The 17,678-nt window shown below is 50.3% G+C and overlaps 1 protein-coding gene across 2 annotated transcripts in view; it reads right to left on the minus strand.

Moving 5' to 3' along the window:
- The window catches only part of INTU (inturned planar cell polarity protein), a 317,576-nt gene that overhangs the window by 2,117 nt on the left and 297,781 nt on the right, over window positions 1–17,678 (minus strand). The window lies entirely within an intron of this gene.

A 17,678-nucleotide genomic window follows, 5' to 3' on the forward strand; every position in this document is an offset into this window, starting at 1 on the left:
AATGGTTATTCAGATTGGGCTTGAGTGACCTTTTGTCTAACCTTGGCCGAATGCAATGAAATACGTTAAAGTACCTCAAAAGAAAATACTGGATTTATATTAATGGAGTTTGGTTGAATCACATTACAGTTGGGGAGATATTAAGGAGGTTCTTAGATTTTAAAGACCAAATGCACTGTGAGGAATTACTGAACTGAACCCCCTCAAGCAAAGTCTTTTTATCTGAAATTCACATATGGTATATTGACAATTAATGGTTTTTGCAGTAGATGGAATGGTCGTAATATTTCCCCAAAATGTCCATTGTGAGATGCTAGCTGTGAAACAGAAGAACACCTAATTGTGTTTGCCATAGATACACTGCTATTAGGAGAACTTGGCTTATCCCGATTTGTCGTGTCCTTTCCATGAGACACTTGAAGACTACCATGAGAATCCTAAGGGACTACACAGAATGGCTAATCTTTGCACAAGACATTTTTAATTTCCTGTGGAGGTCACATTTTTTAATAATTGAAACGGTAAAACTACTGTTCTATTCGCTTGGATTTCTTGTGCTCTAGTTTCAAAAGAAGCGTCTTGAAACTAGAATTGCCAAATCACGTTTAAGTAATAATTCTGGCTTCATGTGAAAAAGAATAAAACTATTGCGGAAACAAAATCATTTAAAATAAAATATGATAAAGAAAAGTGATAATGAACACAGTTTATTGTTAGGACTAATTAAGAAAATGCATTATACATTGGAATTCTTATTTTGTAATTAATGATTAAGTTATTACTGTTTATGTTAGTTTTAAAGGTTAAGAGTATGAAGCATTAATGCTTTGTTTTGAATCATGGTTGGACTTAGTGGTAAGGCTCTGGTTGGGGCCAGAGTTATGGTTCAGGTCATGGGGAGGATTATGGCTAGTTTGTGACTCAAACTAGGATTCGAATTAGGGTGAGGTGTGAGAATCTCTTCATACTAGTATTCATTATAAAAGATTCTTTATAACTGTCAATGCAATGTATCTTTCTTTAATTCTCATAATTATTCATTACCACAAAGATTCAATAGTTTTACACAGATGTGCACATATGTGGATTAGGGAGTCAAGATGTTTATTATGAGCGTGCAAAACTAATGTGTGCTGAATGGCACGTTTAGGCAAATCTCTGCTGGAAAGCAGATTCACACGGATCCTATTTTTCATTTCTGTTACCGTGGCATTTTAGCAGCTTTTAAAGAATGTGATTTTGTTCTGATAATGAAACCATTTCATATTTGTCACTGAGCTGCTTAAAGTAGGCCTGGATATTATTTAACAATATCCAGATAACTCAGGTTCCAAAATCTTGATGGAGTGGGACGAAGGAGGAGTTCAACAGAGGTTCCAATAGGAGTGGAAGGCTGCAGCGATGTGGGGCCAGGGGGGGGGGGGGGCTCTGAATGTGCCCAGATGGAGTGGGTTCCCCACAAAGTATGGTGAAAAGGCTTTCTTTGCAAAGGCCAGCAGTTCCTAAACTGGTGTTCGCAAAGCCTACTGAGGGGGTCTGCAACTATTCGAAAAATAAATCATATAAAGATTACTAAAATGTGTAAACATATAAAAACAAAATTAAAAATTCTAAAATGCTCTATGCAAAGGAATTAGAAACTGGAGGTAAAAAAGGTGAAGCTGGTATCCTTATTCTGATTAGTTGGAGCAGCACATGTACAGGAACCAGAATCTAGTATGGATAATTAATGGCCTGAACTGAATCACTAGTATGCGTGGACAAAAGGAGAGCAGGCCTTAAGAGCAAAAAAAAATATTAATGTGCTAGAGTCTATTTCATCTTTTAGAAACAAAACAAACTAAATTTGGAAAAGATACAACCTTCCCATTAACATGTTTGCAAAATGCTTTATGAACTACATTAAAAAAAATCATCACAATTTGTGTATTAATTTGCAATATAACTTTGTTCTATATTTTGTGTATTGTTTTTTTACAAGTCTGTTTTATTTCGGAACAAAACCCCTGGGAGGGGCACAAAAACACAGCGTTAAGCCCACAACCTCTATCCGAGGCCGGCCGCGAAGAATGCGCAACAGAATTCGTTTAGTCAGGGTATTTAACACAGCGCCTTGCCTACAACCCCGAGGGGCCGGCCGCGTGGCTTAGGAGATGCTATTGAAGTTGTTCAGCGTTGAGAGAACCCCAATTACAGTTCAGGGGGTGTAAGTGAGAGAGCAACAAGCCCAGCGAGTACTAACGACCCAACAGGGGTCCATGTAAACATAGAAGAGCTACAGAGGAAAGAGAGAAAAGGAAAGTGAAGGGGAAGTAAGCCAGAGACAGAAAATAGTGAGGTGGTCGTGCTAGCAGGTGTGGTGGGCAGGTCAGCGGATGGAAAGCAGCACTAGGCAACGAGGGTCAGCCTCAGGAGCTCAGTTGTTATAGGAGTCACCTACGGGAGCAACCGAGTAGGATCTATAGGGGCAATAGCGTCCTCAAAGAGATGTAGGGTCCTGAGTCTAGTGGGCATGTGCCGTGCATGCTCTGTGGAGCACAAATAGCGCACCAGGGGCTTCCAAACTGTCTAGAAGCGGGTGTGGCGCATCTGGAGTCGCGCCGTTAAGAGCTCCATTGCCAAGACGTGCCACAGCCGCACAAACCAGGAGGCTATTGGAGGTGCTTCAGTCTTCTTCCAATACAAGGCTATGAGTTGCTTGGCCGCACCTAGCATCTGTAATGTTACAATCCAGTCACTACGGGTTAGGGCCTTAAGGTTTGATGGTCTGATACCCAACAGGATCGTACCTATGGCTTCAGGCAAAGGGAACCCCAGCACCCCCCTGATGTGGCTAAGGACCTCCTTCCAGAAGACAGTGAGGAGCGGACATGCCCACCATATGTGCACGAAGTCCCTCGTCGCAGCCCGACACCTCCAGCACAGCGGCTAAACATTGGGGAACATCTTGTGAAGTTGCAGGGGAGTGTAATACCATTGAGTTAAAAGTTTATAGGCATTTTCTCTTTGCGGGATGCTCCGGTACACCTTGGGGATATCTCTCCACACTGCCTTCCACTGTGAAGGCATAGTATCCGTATCGACCGCCGTCTGCCATTGACGCTGATACGGGTGGGTGTGTATGAGTGGCGGGTGCTGTAGAATGTGGTAAATCTGGGAGACCAGTCGTTTCAAGCCCCCTAAGGTGCGTGCCAAGCGTTCGAAGGGGGTGAAGGCGCGCATAGCAGCCCGGTACACATTATCTCCAGAGGCCCAGTGTCGTAGTTGGACGTATTGTAGCGGCGCAGCAGGCTGCAGGAGAAACTCCTCACAACATTGGTCAAACGACTTGAAAGGAGCCCCCATCGAACAGGTCGCAAAGCACCCTACAATCCCCCTGCACGCAGTTCTCAAAAGCCCGGGTTCGATGGGCCGGCGGGAAGTGAGGGTTTGCCGCTATGGGGGTATGCAGGGACGGGAACGTAGTAAGACCCCTGGAGACAGCGACGGCATCCCAGATGTCCAGTACCGTTTTCGTGGACACTGCAAGGTACGCACTTCTGGATCGGGCCGCTCGGCGGAGCCATGGCAGGTCCCAAATAGTGCGTCCCGTCACCGCCCTGTCCATGTGCAGCCACCCTTTTTCACTCTCTCGTACCCCCCACTCTATCACAAATCGGAGGTGCGCAGCCCAGTAGTAGTGGACCAAGTTAGGACAGGCTAGTCCCCCCCTATCGCCTGGGGCCATGAGGATTTTCTGGGAGAAACGGGGGCGCTTGCCACCCCAGATAAAGGATGTGAGCTCACGTTGTAAGCTCCGTATGCAGTGCAGTGGGATTGGCGTGGGGAGGCATTGAAACACGTATAGGATTTTAGGAAGGATCGACATTTTGACTGCGTGGAGGCGCACTAACCAGGACAGCATTAGGGGTTTCCACCGCCGCAGATCGTCTAAGACCTCCTTTCGGCAGATCCGCCAATTAACAGAGCTCCAGTCTTCAAGGGAGGGGGTCAAGGTGAGACCTAGGTATTTGATATGGCGCTCAGCCCACTGGTAGGGCACAATCTCTCTCAGGATGGGGAGATCTTCCGCCGGGATGGTAAGATTCAGGGCCCATGACTTGTCGTGGTTAATCTTGAGGCGGGAAGCCCTTTCGAAGAGGCAGAGCGCCCTATGGACTGCCGGCAGGGAGTCCCAAGGGGGCGTGAGAGTAAGGATCAGGTCGTCCGCGAACATCGCCACCTTGTTGTCCCGTCCCCCGTGTGCTATCCCGTGGATGTCCGAGTCGCGCCGTATAAGCTCCGCGAGGGGTTCCACTGCAAGAGCGAATAGGAGGGGTGAGAGGGGGCACCCCTGTCTAGTGCCCCTGTGAATCGCTAGGGGCGGTGTTAGGTCTCCGTTGACTCGAATTCGAGCGTGGGGCCCTATGTGTGGAGCCATAGTCCTAGCAATCATCTTCGGGCCCAGCCAGAGTTTACGAAGTACCGCCCTGAGGAAGGCCCAGTCCACCCGATCGAACGCCATCTCTGCGTCCAGGGAGAGAAGGCAGGCCGGGATTTTCCAATGTCGCACTTTCCCTACAAGGTGCACAAGTTTGCGTACGTTGTCTGCCCCCTGGCGATCGTGGATAAATCCAACCTGATCGGGGTCCACAAGCCACTGCATATACGGATCTAGGCGTTGGGCGAGGAGCTTAGTGTATATTTTGAGATCCGTATTAAGCAAGGCGATAGGGCGGTAGGACACACACATTGCAGGGTCTTTCCCGGGTTTCGGTATTAACGCTATCTCTGCCATGCCCATGTCAGGGGATGGACCCACCTCTTCCGAGAAAGAGTTGAACAGTCTGAGGAGGTGAGGCCGAAGCTGGGCCTGAAATGTGCGATAGAAAGATAAGGAGAGGTGGAGAGGTGTGGCTCACTGGTTAGAGTGGAGAGGTGTGGCTCACTGGTTAGAGTGGAGAGGTGTGGCTCACTGGTTAGAGTGGAGAGGTGTGGCTCACTGGTTAGAGTGGAGAGGTGTGGCTCACTGGTTAGAGGCGGCAGACCCGGAAGCAGAGAACGGCCCGGGACCAGGGTTCAATTCCCGACGCGGCACGGTCGTGGACCAGGGTCAGCGGACTCAACAATTCTCGCCTCGGTGCCTACTCTAACCAGGGATCACACTCGGCAACTCTGGGCATTAAGCTTGCCTCATCTCTACAACGGCCCCCCACAGACGACGGGGATGCCTGGTTTCACCTTGGAGATACCCAGAAGGGACCATCTCACAGGGAAAGCCAGGACGGGTTCCCCAGCGGTCTTCAGCGCCGGGACGCTCACGGGCAGCTGTGCGCTTTACAAGTCCAACACATTTACACACATTACATTACACATTTACACATTTACATAACGGCAAGCCATCCGGGCCCGGCGTTTTCCCCAGAGGTAGGTTCTTAATTGCCATCGTGACCTCATCCTCCGTAATGAGGTTTTCTAGCTCCGTCGCGTCCCTAGCCGATATCGTCGGCCCCTCATAATCATCCAGGACGGCTGCTATCGCATCCACCGACACAGGATCACTCCTGTACAGGGATGTATAATAGTCCATAAATGCGGTCTGCTTGGATTCCTCCGAGACTACTTTCGATCCATCCTGCAGTTGGACACTAGTTATGTGGGCCTTGGCAGCGCGTGCTCTCAGCCTTCCCGCCAGCAGTCGGCCCACCTTGTCGCCTCCCTCAAAGTACTTTTGCTTCAAGGCCAACAGGGCACCTTCTGCCTTGTTGGTGCGCAGCAGTCGGAGTTGCCTTCTGAGTGTGGCCAATCTCCTCCTAGTGTCTCGAGACGACCGCTCCCGGTCCTGCATCTCAGCTTTCTTAATATCCGCTGCCTACTCAGCCTCCAGTTTGTAGGCAGCACGCCTGCGTGCAATCACCAGGGAGGCCCGAATCGTGGCCTTGAAAGCATCCCAAACCACCGGGAAAGGCATGTCCGGGGTGTCGTTAGAAGCAAAGTAGGCGTCTATGGCTTCCCGGATGCTATCCACATCGTCAGCGTCCCGAAGGACGCTCGGTGGACCGGACCAGCGTGCGACACGCATGGGACGCGCCGCCGGGTACTGAAGACGCATTTCCACGTGAGCGTGGTCCGACCGAGAAATGTCTGAGATGGAGGCACCCAGCGTGTCTCGGAGCAACTCCAGTGACACAAAGAGGAAATCGATACGGGAGTAAGACCTGTGGGTGTGCGAATAAAATGAGTAGTCTCTAAGGTCCGGGTTGTGATAGCCCCACACATCCAGTAGTCCTAAGTCTGCAATCTGTTTGCGCAGGGCAGAGGACATCACCCCGGAAGCGTTGGAGGTAGCACCGCATCGATCCAGGTCCGATTCCCACACTAGGTTGAAGTCCCCACCCAGTATCATGTGCGGATCTCCACAGGGTACCTGCTCCCTCAAGAGTGTCTGGAGATAGCGGTCTTGTAACTGGTTAGGAGCATACACATTGCATAAGGTGAACCTGCGCCATCCTGCAAATACCGTAACCCTGAGGAAGCGCCCATCCCCACTCTTATAGGGTCGGGAATCCCCCCGCCTGAAGCCAGCCCTGCATAGTATGGCCACCCCCGCAGTTTTGGTGTCCGCTGTCGCCCAGAACTGAAGAGGGTACTTGGGGTGGGCCATGCGGTGCGTACCCCCCTGGAGCAGGATGTTGTTGGAGGAGATAGCGCCAAACCTGCTTAAGCTTATTAGGGGAGTTCAGGCCCTTGACGTTAAGTGATAAAACCTTCAGGGTACTAGGTATAGTCGCAGCCATAGCAAACGTCGGGCAGGGGCCGCCCATATGCCCCGCTCCCACCAGCGCAGGAAAAGGAGACCATAGGAAGGTGCCAAAGGACCCGCTCCCACCACCCAGACAGCGGCCGCCACCACCCCAACCCTACCCCACCACCCGCCAGACCAGAGGAAAGGGACAGAGGGGAAGGCCAGGGGAGGGAAAGCAAAGAAGAGAAGAGGGATTGAAAGAGAAAGAGAGAGGAAACAGCCGGAGGCCAAACACGCCTCGGATATACCAAGAACATCAAAGGCCAACAGGGCCATATCGGACTACCCCAGTCACCGGGCATCCTCTACCCAAGGGTTTGGACGCACTCAGGAATGTCACTCCCTATGGGTAAGTAGAGGGGGCACCCACAGGCAGAATAAAAGACCTCGGCCCCGGTAGCCCCGCTGCTCGAACCAGGATCAGGGGCTTCGCATAGCTAAGTGGAGCAGTTGGGCATATCCATGGTCATCGCCCAGCCCCTGGCGGCGGACCAGGCATTGCAATTCGAAAATAGCCCCACTGGGACCAGGTCCATCCCGCAAGCAGCTGCCGGGGGGCCCGCATGTTGGGGTCAGGAGCAGTGAAGTCTCCAGGCGCAGGCCAGGACGAGGCGCCGCGGGGGCGTATGTTGCCTGTGACTCAAGGGGACTGGTGCTCCGGCTGGCGACCTCAGCAAAGTGTAGGATTCCAGGCATCTCCTAGGGCGTCTGTGTAGGCAGCATGCCAAGACAGGATTGCAAGATGAAGAGCAGAGGAGCGCCCCAGAGCGCCAGAGGGGGCCACCAGAGAGTATGCTTCAACATGGCCCAGATTATGGGGTGGGCGGAAGAGAGGTCCGGCCATCTCGGTCACCCTCAAGGGAGCGGATATGTGCTATGATGTCCTGTTTGGCCTGCGACGCGGTTTTCTCATCTACTGGAGGAGATCGACGGTGTCGCCGAACCTGGGTCCGGTCCGGGCGGGCAGGGGCTCTCTCCTTTTGTCGGGATCTTGAGGGGCTGTGGGCCGGCGAGTCCGGCATTTTAAGAAGCTGCGCCGCCTCCCGGTAGGATCGAAGGACCCTGCGCTTGTCCTCCCAGCGAAAGATGAGGGCAAAGGGGTGGCCCCACTGGTAGGCTATGTTGAGAGCCCTCAACTTCTCCGTCACCGGCCGAAAAGTTCTTCGCCGTCGCAGGGTGTTAGGAGCCAGGTCTTGGAAAATCTGTATTTTGTGGCCTCCGTAGGTGAGGTTGGGTTTGTACCGGGACGCTTTCAGGATGGCTTCTTTCTCTGTAAAGTAGTGCACCCGTGTCAGGATGTCTGGGAGGGGGCCCGCTCTACCCGCCGGTCCATACACCCGATGGGCACGGTCCAGAGTCGGAGGGGAGGCATCCTCGTCCCCCCACACCTCATGCAGGAGTTGTGCTACGTAGGTCAGAATGTCCGTCCCTTCCTCATCGAACGGTACGCCACGGATTCGGAGGTTGTTCCGGCAGCTCCTGTTCTCAAGATCCTCCTGCTTGACCTGCAGTTCAATGTTTTGCTCTTCCAGGGCCGTCACCCTCTGCCACAGCTGTTCCTGGTCCTCTGTACACGCATCAACTAACTTCTCCAAGCCGTCCACTCTATCGCCCAGTTCAGTGACCTCCTTGCGCATCTCCTTAACGCAGGTTTGGACTTCCGTGCGCAAGGAGCCTATCTCCGTCTTGAGATCAGACATGAAGGAGGCCATAAAAGCTTGAGTCACCGGCGGCGAGTCCACAGTCATCGACGAGGGGCCTTCAGTTGGCGCCGCCGCTCCAGTCTTGCCCCACATAGCCATCACTGACGTGTCTTTGGCCGTCGCCGCCGGTTCCTGCTTGCCCCCTTTGGATCTCGTCATCGTCGGGCCTGCAGCAAAGAGCTAAGTGTTCGTGTCCCCAGGCGGCAGCAATCCAGCGACCAGGGCCCCCGTCCGCCACAGGCCCAAATGAGAGGGCGCCCCCAGTCAGCGCAGGTAGAAGAAAGGGTCCAACAGCTCAGGGCGGAGGTCAAGGCGCCGCACCTGGGGCAAAGAGGCAGGCCGTCAGGGGACCAGATGCCAGTCGACACACAGTTCAAGAGAGCAACGCCCCAAGTGATGCAACGCCCCCAGCACCGCAGTAGGAAGAAGCAGCCCGCTTAGTAGGCCGAGGTAGGGACCCCCTCACCCTCTAGGGCTCAAATCCAATGGTGCCAACAGACTCTCCGACCGGCACCTCCACCCAAGTAGTCCAAGAGCACCCCACCGCACCAAGAGCAAGGCCTGCATGTGTCAAGGTGCAGGGCAACTCCCAGCAGCGGGCAGCACCTCGCCCCACCACCAGATCGCACCCAGCAACAGTTCCAGGCGGCTGAAGGGCCCCGCACCCCCCGCTAAATGCACGCCACCAGACGGGGAGGGCAGGCTACAGTCAAGCGAGGCCCGGCTGTGCGGCACGGTGCGCCACCACTGCAAGCAGGGCAGAGCACTTCAGCCGGAGGCCTGCACAAGTTCCAGGGGTCCTGGGCCAAGTTGCACCTCTCACGAGGAGGGTTCGCTGCGTCTCACCTCCTGTCTCCCTACAGGCCGCTTCCCTAGGCCCCCAGCCAAGACGGGCCGCTGCAGCCTCCCGCCCCCGGGGCTCGCGGGCGGGAGGGCAGTAGATGGCAAGGGCTCAGGGGTGCTCAGCGTTCCCGCCGTAGAGGCCCGCAGGGTTCAACTCTCCCTCGTCGGGCACAGCGTCCAAAGTAGGCCCCAGTTCGTAGGGGGGGAGGGGCACAGGGTAACAGGCCAGGCCGAGGCCCTCCAAGGGCACCAGGAGTGAGGGGGCACCCCTCGCATGCAGCTGCACCCCCCGCAACCCCCAGTGGATACGCCTCGCCTCCGTACTCTCTCCAATGTCCCAGGGCTCCACAGCCACGCGACGATGCCACCGCCAGTCGCGGCTTACACGATGCTCATGGATCGAAGATGGCGGCTGCAGCGGCACCCCGGGCCTGTCTCGTCGCTGTAGTGCTGCTGCGACCCCCGGATAGTCCAGCTACCAGGGCCTCCGTGCTCACAGGCTTATCTGCCCGCCACCGGAAGCGGCCGGCGCCGGTCTCGGTGCACGGCCACACCGCGGCCCCCCGGCAGGCCAGCACCAGGACTCTCCGCTGCCTCCAGGGGGTGCCCGCCTCCGGGTCCGGCGCCCGTCTCAGCCCCGGGGTCGCGTGTCTCTCCCCGTCCGGGAGCGCCGTCTGCTACACCAGTCCAGGGCCCCCCGCAAAAGCAGCTCACCGGCGCTACGTCGCCCTCCACTACAACGCCCCCCGGGCCCCTTGCACACACTCCGGGGCACCAAAATGGCGGGCACAGCTCTTCACCGGGACGCCGGCACACAGGGTAGGTTTACTTTACTCGCGCCTCTCTGGCAGTTGCAGGCCGCCCGATCAGGCCGCTCCGCACTCCAGGGGCTCCACGACCGCCCCGAGTGGGCTCGGCTGCAGGCACGCTCCTCAGCTCACCTCCGGTTGTTGCAGGCCGAGGCCTCCGTAGGCTCCGCCGGGTCTCGGGGCTGCCCGGCTCCTGTCCCTACCGGGCGACACCGATGCCTCCGTCAGCAGGGTTACACCCTGGTGCACTCCTCCGTCCGTCCGGGCCCCGGCCAGGACCCGCAGACAGCTTGTGGCCGGGTCCGGAATGCAGGGGCCTGCCACCGGTCAGAGAGCCAAAATGGCGGGTCCGGATCACCCGCGGGGACGTCACCGAGCCTTTCCAGCTCTCCCGGCGAGGCGCTCCGCTGTGCTGTCACGTCGCCAGTGTCCACACTCTCCGGGGGTCCCCCCAGCCCTCGGGGTCCCTGTGCAGCCCCCCAAATCCGCTAAATATCGCTAAAACAGGCAGCAGGGCGCCGGAGCTCTCGGAGGGCACGTCCTAGCTCATCGCCCCCAAGGCCACACCCCCCTTGTGTATTGTGTTGAGGCTCACATTGAAGGGATTGCTTAGGCGGGGCTCCATGGCTTCCAGTAATGATGCAGTGGTGATCCACAAAAATCAAAAGGTTGAGGACCAATGACATCAGCTGTTATGTAGCTTTCAGAGCACAGTGCTTACCTTCGCAGATAGTTTGGCATTGAATGATCATTATCATTCAAAACACAAAAACCAGACAGAGAGATAGAAAAAATTAACTCTCCACCTCAAAGTAAATTATTACATGATCTCCCAAAGATCTCTCTTATCTGTACCAGCTAAATATGTCAGAGATGAAACCTGGAAACTTTCTTTAGAGGAGCCAAGTGGGTAATAAAGAGGGACCTAAGCCATGTGCCCTTCTTCATGGGAAGGCAGTGGAACAATTCCAAGGCATGGAGCATGTTTCCTTCCTATTCAAATGTATTATTATCTGGTCTGCCATATGCTGTAATCTCAGAAGACTTATCAGCAAGTAATGTGGAGTGGTGTGGCTCACTGGTTAGAGGCGGCAGACCCGGAAGCAGAGGACGGCCCGAGACCAGGGTTCTATTCCAGACGCGGCAGGGTCGAGGACCAGGGTCAGCGGACTCGATAATTCTCGCCTCGGTACCTACTCTAACCAGGGATCACACTCGGCAACTCTGAGCATTAGCTTGCCTCATCTCCACAACGGCCCCCCACATACGCCGGGGATGCCTGGTTTCACCTTGGAGATACCCAGTAGGGACCATCTCACAGAGAAAGCCAGGACGGGTTCCCCAGTGGTCTACAGCGTAGAGATACTCCTTCGGGAGTCGATTCTAGCACTTTAGAAACCCACAATTAATTAATTAATTAATTAATTAATAGTGAAGTCCTTCTAGCACCATTGCTGTGACCACTTGACAAGATGATGAAAGGAGTGGAATGGAAATAGTAATATTAGCTTTCAAATTAAGCTGAATGGGTCTGAACATACTTTGTTATAAAATAATTCACCTTTGACAAGTAGTCATCAATTCAGGCATTCAGACTCTTCACCACTAGACAGGTTCTCAGCAGTTATCAGACACCTTTGACCACAGATTTTTGGTCATGCCAGCAGTCTTGTTCAAGCAGACAGGATTTCACTTTTTACAGGATTAAATTTCATCTGGTTTTAACACATCCGGTTGTTGAATGCCTCTATATAGGCCTTTATGGATTATTAGGGCGTAGTTCAATAATCAATAATATATATTCTTAGTGCTTGAAAAATGTTATTCCCAAAAATATCAGCAAGGAAATAAGAAGTCGAATGTATTTGTTAAATACTATCAACACTGAACCCTGTGGGTTTCCACAGTTGGGCTTTTAGACATAGAGCAGAATGGTGGAAAGAAAACACTGTGCAACTTTTTTTGTCAGAAATTACCTGACACAATCAAGAGCTAAACACCCTAGCAGGCAGTCAAACAGCCTTGCAAACAGAATGGGCCTTTATTAAATTCCAAGATCATAGACGATAAAGGTGAATCTAATTCCATTATGTGGTCTGGTGGTTAAGCAGCTTTCTAGGAAGTAATTCCCAAGGATAAAGAGTTGAAATTGGGTAAGTACTTTGGGCCTGATTACGATGGCGGAAGGGCCGCCACCGCCAGCCATGCGGTGGCGGGCCCTCCGCCATCGGACAGCAATTTTCACCCCGCCATATTACGATGGCGGGGGGAATCGTTCAGGTCGTAAAGACCCCCGACACCGTTCCGCCATAGGCAATCATTCTTATTGCCTGGCTGAGTGGTCAGCATGTGTAAAATGGCGGTGGTGCCTAGCAGGCACCGTCCGCCATATTATGATGCAGGCCGCTGCCAGCCTTTCTGTGGTGGGTACACCGCCATTGAAAGTCTGATGGAGAATGCATTGGGGGGCCCTTTGTGGGCCCCCCTTGTGTTGGGGGGAGGTGGCGGTGCACTGGGGGAGTTCCCATAGTAACCCCCTACATTTCCCTGCACTACGTGGCAGGCACCACGTGGTGCCTGCCACGTAGTGCAGGGAAACGCACTACATGCAGCCAGCAGCACCCGCCGCAATGGTAAAGATGCAAGCTGCGACAGCCCCGGTGGCGGTTGCATCGTGATTCTACTTGCGGGAGCGCCGCCATACAGGCGGGCGGTCCCAAGCACCACCACGATGGCCCCCTAAGTCACCAAAATGCTTCTGCACATCATGGATAGTTCTGACTTTCATAACCATATGCTAAGATCTTGGAGCACAATCAGATAGTTTAAGACCACAGATAAGCTCAGATTGGTCAATTCATCAGTCCCCGGAGGTCTACACAACAAAAGACAATACAGTGTCTGTACCACAGTGATTGGCAAAGTCTTTTTCCTAAACTCTCTACATCCCTTAATTTTTACTCCCCAGCATTTTTTCACTATTGATGCAAAGAACTATGCCTTTCTCAATCTTCCAATTTGCAAAAAAGTAAAGTCTTCTGTAACCAAATCGATTAAAGGGGTTTTCAATTATACTTCCACCATATCTCGGTAAAGAGGACTAACTGTAGAACATGATCTAGCATAATATCCTCAATATCTATTTTTAACAGACAATTTTATGTCAATCAGCATTCAATTAAGAAGGGTTGGCCCTATAGCCAAGTGTTGTTGCATACAGAGCCCTCGACAGGTGCTCTTTGCACTTTACTGCTCTCAAATGTCCCCTTATTTTCTGCAATTCCTACTGTTTGTTGAGTCATGATGTAAAGTTCCAAAGGGTTGCCACAATAGACCCAGGGACCGCGCAGGTGTCCATTGAAATTCTAGAAATGTATCTAAAAAGCAATGCCTCTTCAGCATTACCACCTCAATTTCTAAATCAACAGTGCCACTGTCCCTTACAGAGCCCAGCCCAGCTTAACATTAGCATGCTGCCACAGAAATGCACATTGGCCCCATTCAGGTTTGTAGGCCACTTCCTGTGTGAGCAGGTGCTTTGCCCTATGGGTATATGACCTTTCTGGCTAGTTGCATCGGCAGCTCCATGATCATGAGGAGGAGTCTGCTGAAGTGCCAATAGAGTGGTTCTGGGATATCTCATAAAAGTGCAAAATTCCGAAGGAGAACTTCATTTGCGACTGTGAAAAACCATCTGAGTGGGGCTGGGGATGAAGGCATCTGATGAAGATGAAGATGACCCCCTCCTACTGGCTTGGTACTGTTTGATATGCAAATGGATTTATCTTGTAATAAAATCACAGACCAAATTGTGCTGTACTTAGAAAGTAGTAGTACAGTTGTGTTATTGATTTCCTCTACGCTTGAGGATGTTGCATGTATCAGTCGACCAATAGTCATTTAACTTAAGTTTCTTGGGCTTCCACAAGGAATGATCATTACAAACTCCCAGCAAGTCAGGAATGCTTCAAAACATAGATATGTGCACTGTGACCTAGTGTCCAAGTAGTGTGCATGCATCAATCCACCATGCTATACAGATATGGTGGAACTCCCATTCCAGTCTTTTCCCTTGAAATTACCTTTTCAAGTGGCCTCTCCCCAGAATATGATTACCTGTTCCCACTATAAAGTTCTTTGTGATGAGTAGTTTCTATCCAGGACTTGAGGTTAGAATGTGCCTCCAAATGAGAGTCTAGAAAAGGAGCTGGCATTGAGCAAACAACCGCTATCGCAAACGATGCTACCAGTTAACTTTTCCTGGGTGGTTCCAAGCTTCTTCCAGAGGCAGCAAGAGTCCTCCATAAACAAATCATGACCAGAACTGGAACAGTCTTCTCACTGTCAAGACAAGGGCAATTTTACCCACTTTCACATGAATCTTCTAGCTCACTTTCTTCTTCTTCTGAGGCATAGTCAAAAGTTCCTTGGGAAGCAGAAGGTCCCACTGGGTCGCCATTTTCAGTGTAAAACAAAACACCACTGAAAATGTGGTGATATTTTTTCTTATTCTGTTAAGGACAGGACTATTGCTTAACAGCATGGCTTTGGCTCCTAACGGAACAACAGACACTAGCAAAGCAGCAATTAGATGAGTAGGAACATTAATGAATCATCTCCAAGCAGGTATCTAGAGGATCTTAGCAGGAACAAGTCTCGTGCATGCCTGTTCAGCTAGGCTTACAAACCCATTTTGCATCTGTCCAACACACACAATCCATGCAGCATGTAGTGGCAAAGGGTACAGAGACAATCATGCTACTAGAATTACATTTAAACTGAATTTTAGGTTATCAAACATGCTTTGACATTAAAAGTAATTTTCAGCTAACATCGTTTCCTTGGCAGCAATGTGACTATGGAACCCAACTGCCACATGTGATCGCGGTCATTTAGGACCTTATATAACAAGCAATTATGCAGATGTAAACCCTATGATTAAAAAGAATTGCAGGGTTTGCAACTGCAAACTGACTTTTTGATATGTATTATATCCATTTTGCGAGTTAGAAAAACATTTAAGTTTCGAAAAATGGGTTTACCAGACCCATACCAAATTAGAACGGGACATTAAAGGAGCATTCCCTCCTAACTGTGATTCAGTAAGGTGCGTGTCAGTGATCTGTGGCTGTAATTATGGCCTCATACCATTGAGCAGTTACTGCCTACTCCAAGGAGATGGCAATTTATTTGCAAAGGGTAAGGTGTTTCCATTGGACAGCTTCCCCTTTGGAAATCGTGTAGGTAACCTAATGGTGTGAAGGCCTTAGTCCAGAGAAACAGAGGTTGCTTAAAAAAAGTTACTCTTTCGGGAAAACTGGGCTACTGTTCCTTTCAACAAGGAGACATACATCTATGGCACTGCAATCATATTTTGTGTTAGAAAAACAGGCTCATGGGTGGCAATATAATGCAGAAACAATTTGATATATTCTACCTTCTTTAAAATCCACTTACCACCTCTAAGCATAGCACTGTCCCAGAGCAAGCAGGGTATCTATGTGTAACATTATAAGGATTTTAGTTCCTGATGCAGCTCATTGCATTGATCACCCTAACAAGGATGCTTCAGCGAGTCCATCTATAGGAAGTGTCTAAGCTTCAGAGGTAAGAGGAAAAGGAGTGGTTATTGAGCACAAAGGTTTTAAAAGGAAGCTTTACTGGCTTTTCCAGGGCATTAAACATAGGCTGAAGTAATATATTGGGGAAGTCACAGTCTCAGCCATGCTTTAAGTTTTGAAAAACAGTCCCATTGGACACCCAGTTTGAGACAGAATTTAGAGTATTTTATTGCTGTGCTTAAAGGTCTGGCTTAAGTGGCTCTTTTTTGACCGCACGGTCAGGTAAGTGCTTGGTAGGCAGGATAATGTAGAAGTAGACATACCACAAATTTAAAAGCCCATCTAGCACAGAGATTCTAAAATATTTCATTGGAATTGCTGAGATTTCAAGAGGGTTTGTTGAGTAACTTAAGTGACAGCATGAGAGAGATCCACACAATCAAGATTGAATACTTGAGAGTAAAATATTTTTCAAACAGCCCGAAAGAAGAAGCAGCTAAGAAGAATATTTATTAGACGTGCACTTTAATAAGCTAGTGAAAGTACTAACTTTGAGAAATGGATTAAAGGTTTCTATAGCAGCAAACATGCAATCTCAGTTATAAACAAAAAGCTAATGATCTGCCTTCAAGACCCAGGCTCAGAAGAGATGGGAAGACGAACTGTGGAAAACATTCACTGACAAAGAATGGGACAAGACTTGAAAGCGCCAGGGACTTCAACAGGTCCTGCCAGATTTACAAGACACAATATAAATGTAACCATTACTTGTACAGGACTTCATAGAAACTAGCAAAGTGTGACAAAAAGAGGGATGGATCGTGCTGGTGGGGCACCGGGTAAATTGATGCATTTGTTGAAGCACTGTATCAAACTAATGTATTACTGGGAGGTAGTACTATCAGAACTAGGCGCAGCCTTTGAATCACCATAAAGTGAAACCCAATAACTATACTGTTGGGCATCCTACACCCGGGGCAGAAATCTTACAGGTCATTATAGGGAAAAGGATTCACACTAGCCTAGACGATAACTTCACAAGTCATATTGTGGGGCTCAGTTCAGACACCTAGAGTTGACAATTAGCTTTCCTGGAGTGGAAAACACTGGCTATGAAAAAGATAATCTCCCAGTTAGAAGAAATGCACATTTGATACGACTCAGATTGGACACTTTCCATAATCATACTCTTTGAGGACTATCAACAATTAAGGCAATTTAGATACCTCAGAGGATTTCATATGAAACTAGCTTATTAATCGTGTATGTCTACATGAGTGACAGTGCCATAGATCTAGGGTATCAAGCAGGGGATGTATAGTGCCAATTTCATGCAAGAGTACTGAAAGGTCACTAATATCAATGCCTAAAATAAGAACTGAAAAGGAGGCTTGCAAAGAAGGAATACCGGCTGAGCAAAGGATCTTGGGAGGGTGTTCTACTACAGGTTATATATTTTTACTGGAAATCAGCTTTGCAACGCTCCTCACCGCCGGCTGGTTGTAGGCGAATGTATGTGTATCAGAGAAGTAATAAAAAGTTTTAATACTAATAAGCTAGTGAAATGTAATCATTAAGAGGAAAACGCATGGAAGCAAAGGACACTGTTCATGAAAGTAGTAGAAAAAAAATGAGCCCCCAGTTGCTACCAAAAAACTTAAGGTATGAAAATCATGGGTTTCCTAGCAGGTTATGCTTATTAGTCTGCCAATGTGCTTATTAGGCTGCCTATGTGACTGATGACGAGAAAGTAGTAGATTGCGGCGGATAGTGATCTGAGCTCACTTTTTCCTTCCATATCACCTGCAACAGCACATTGTTTGTTGTCGTAGCTGCATGCACCAACTACAGAGAACATTTACACAAACTGCAAACAATTTACCAATTTCCAGGAAACTTAAGCAGTTCACAATTTGGCAGAACCTGAGTGTCATCTCTTGGCTCAATAGTTAAACACCCTTTTACTCCAAAAAAACAC

The sequence above is a fragment of the Lissotriton helveticus genome, chromosome 2_1 (assembly GCF_964261635.1).
Source record: "Lissotriton helveticus chromosome 2_1, aLisHel1.1, whole genome shotgun sequence".
NCBI classification, from domain to species: domain Eukaryota; kingdom Metazoa; phylum Chordata; class Amphibia; order Caudata; family Salamandridae; genus Lissotriton; species Lissotriton helveticus.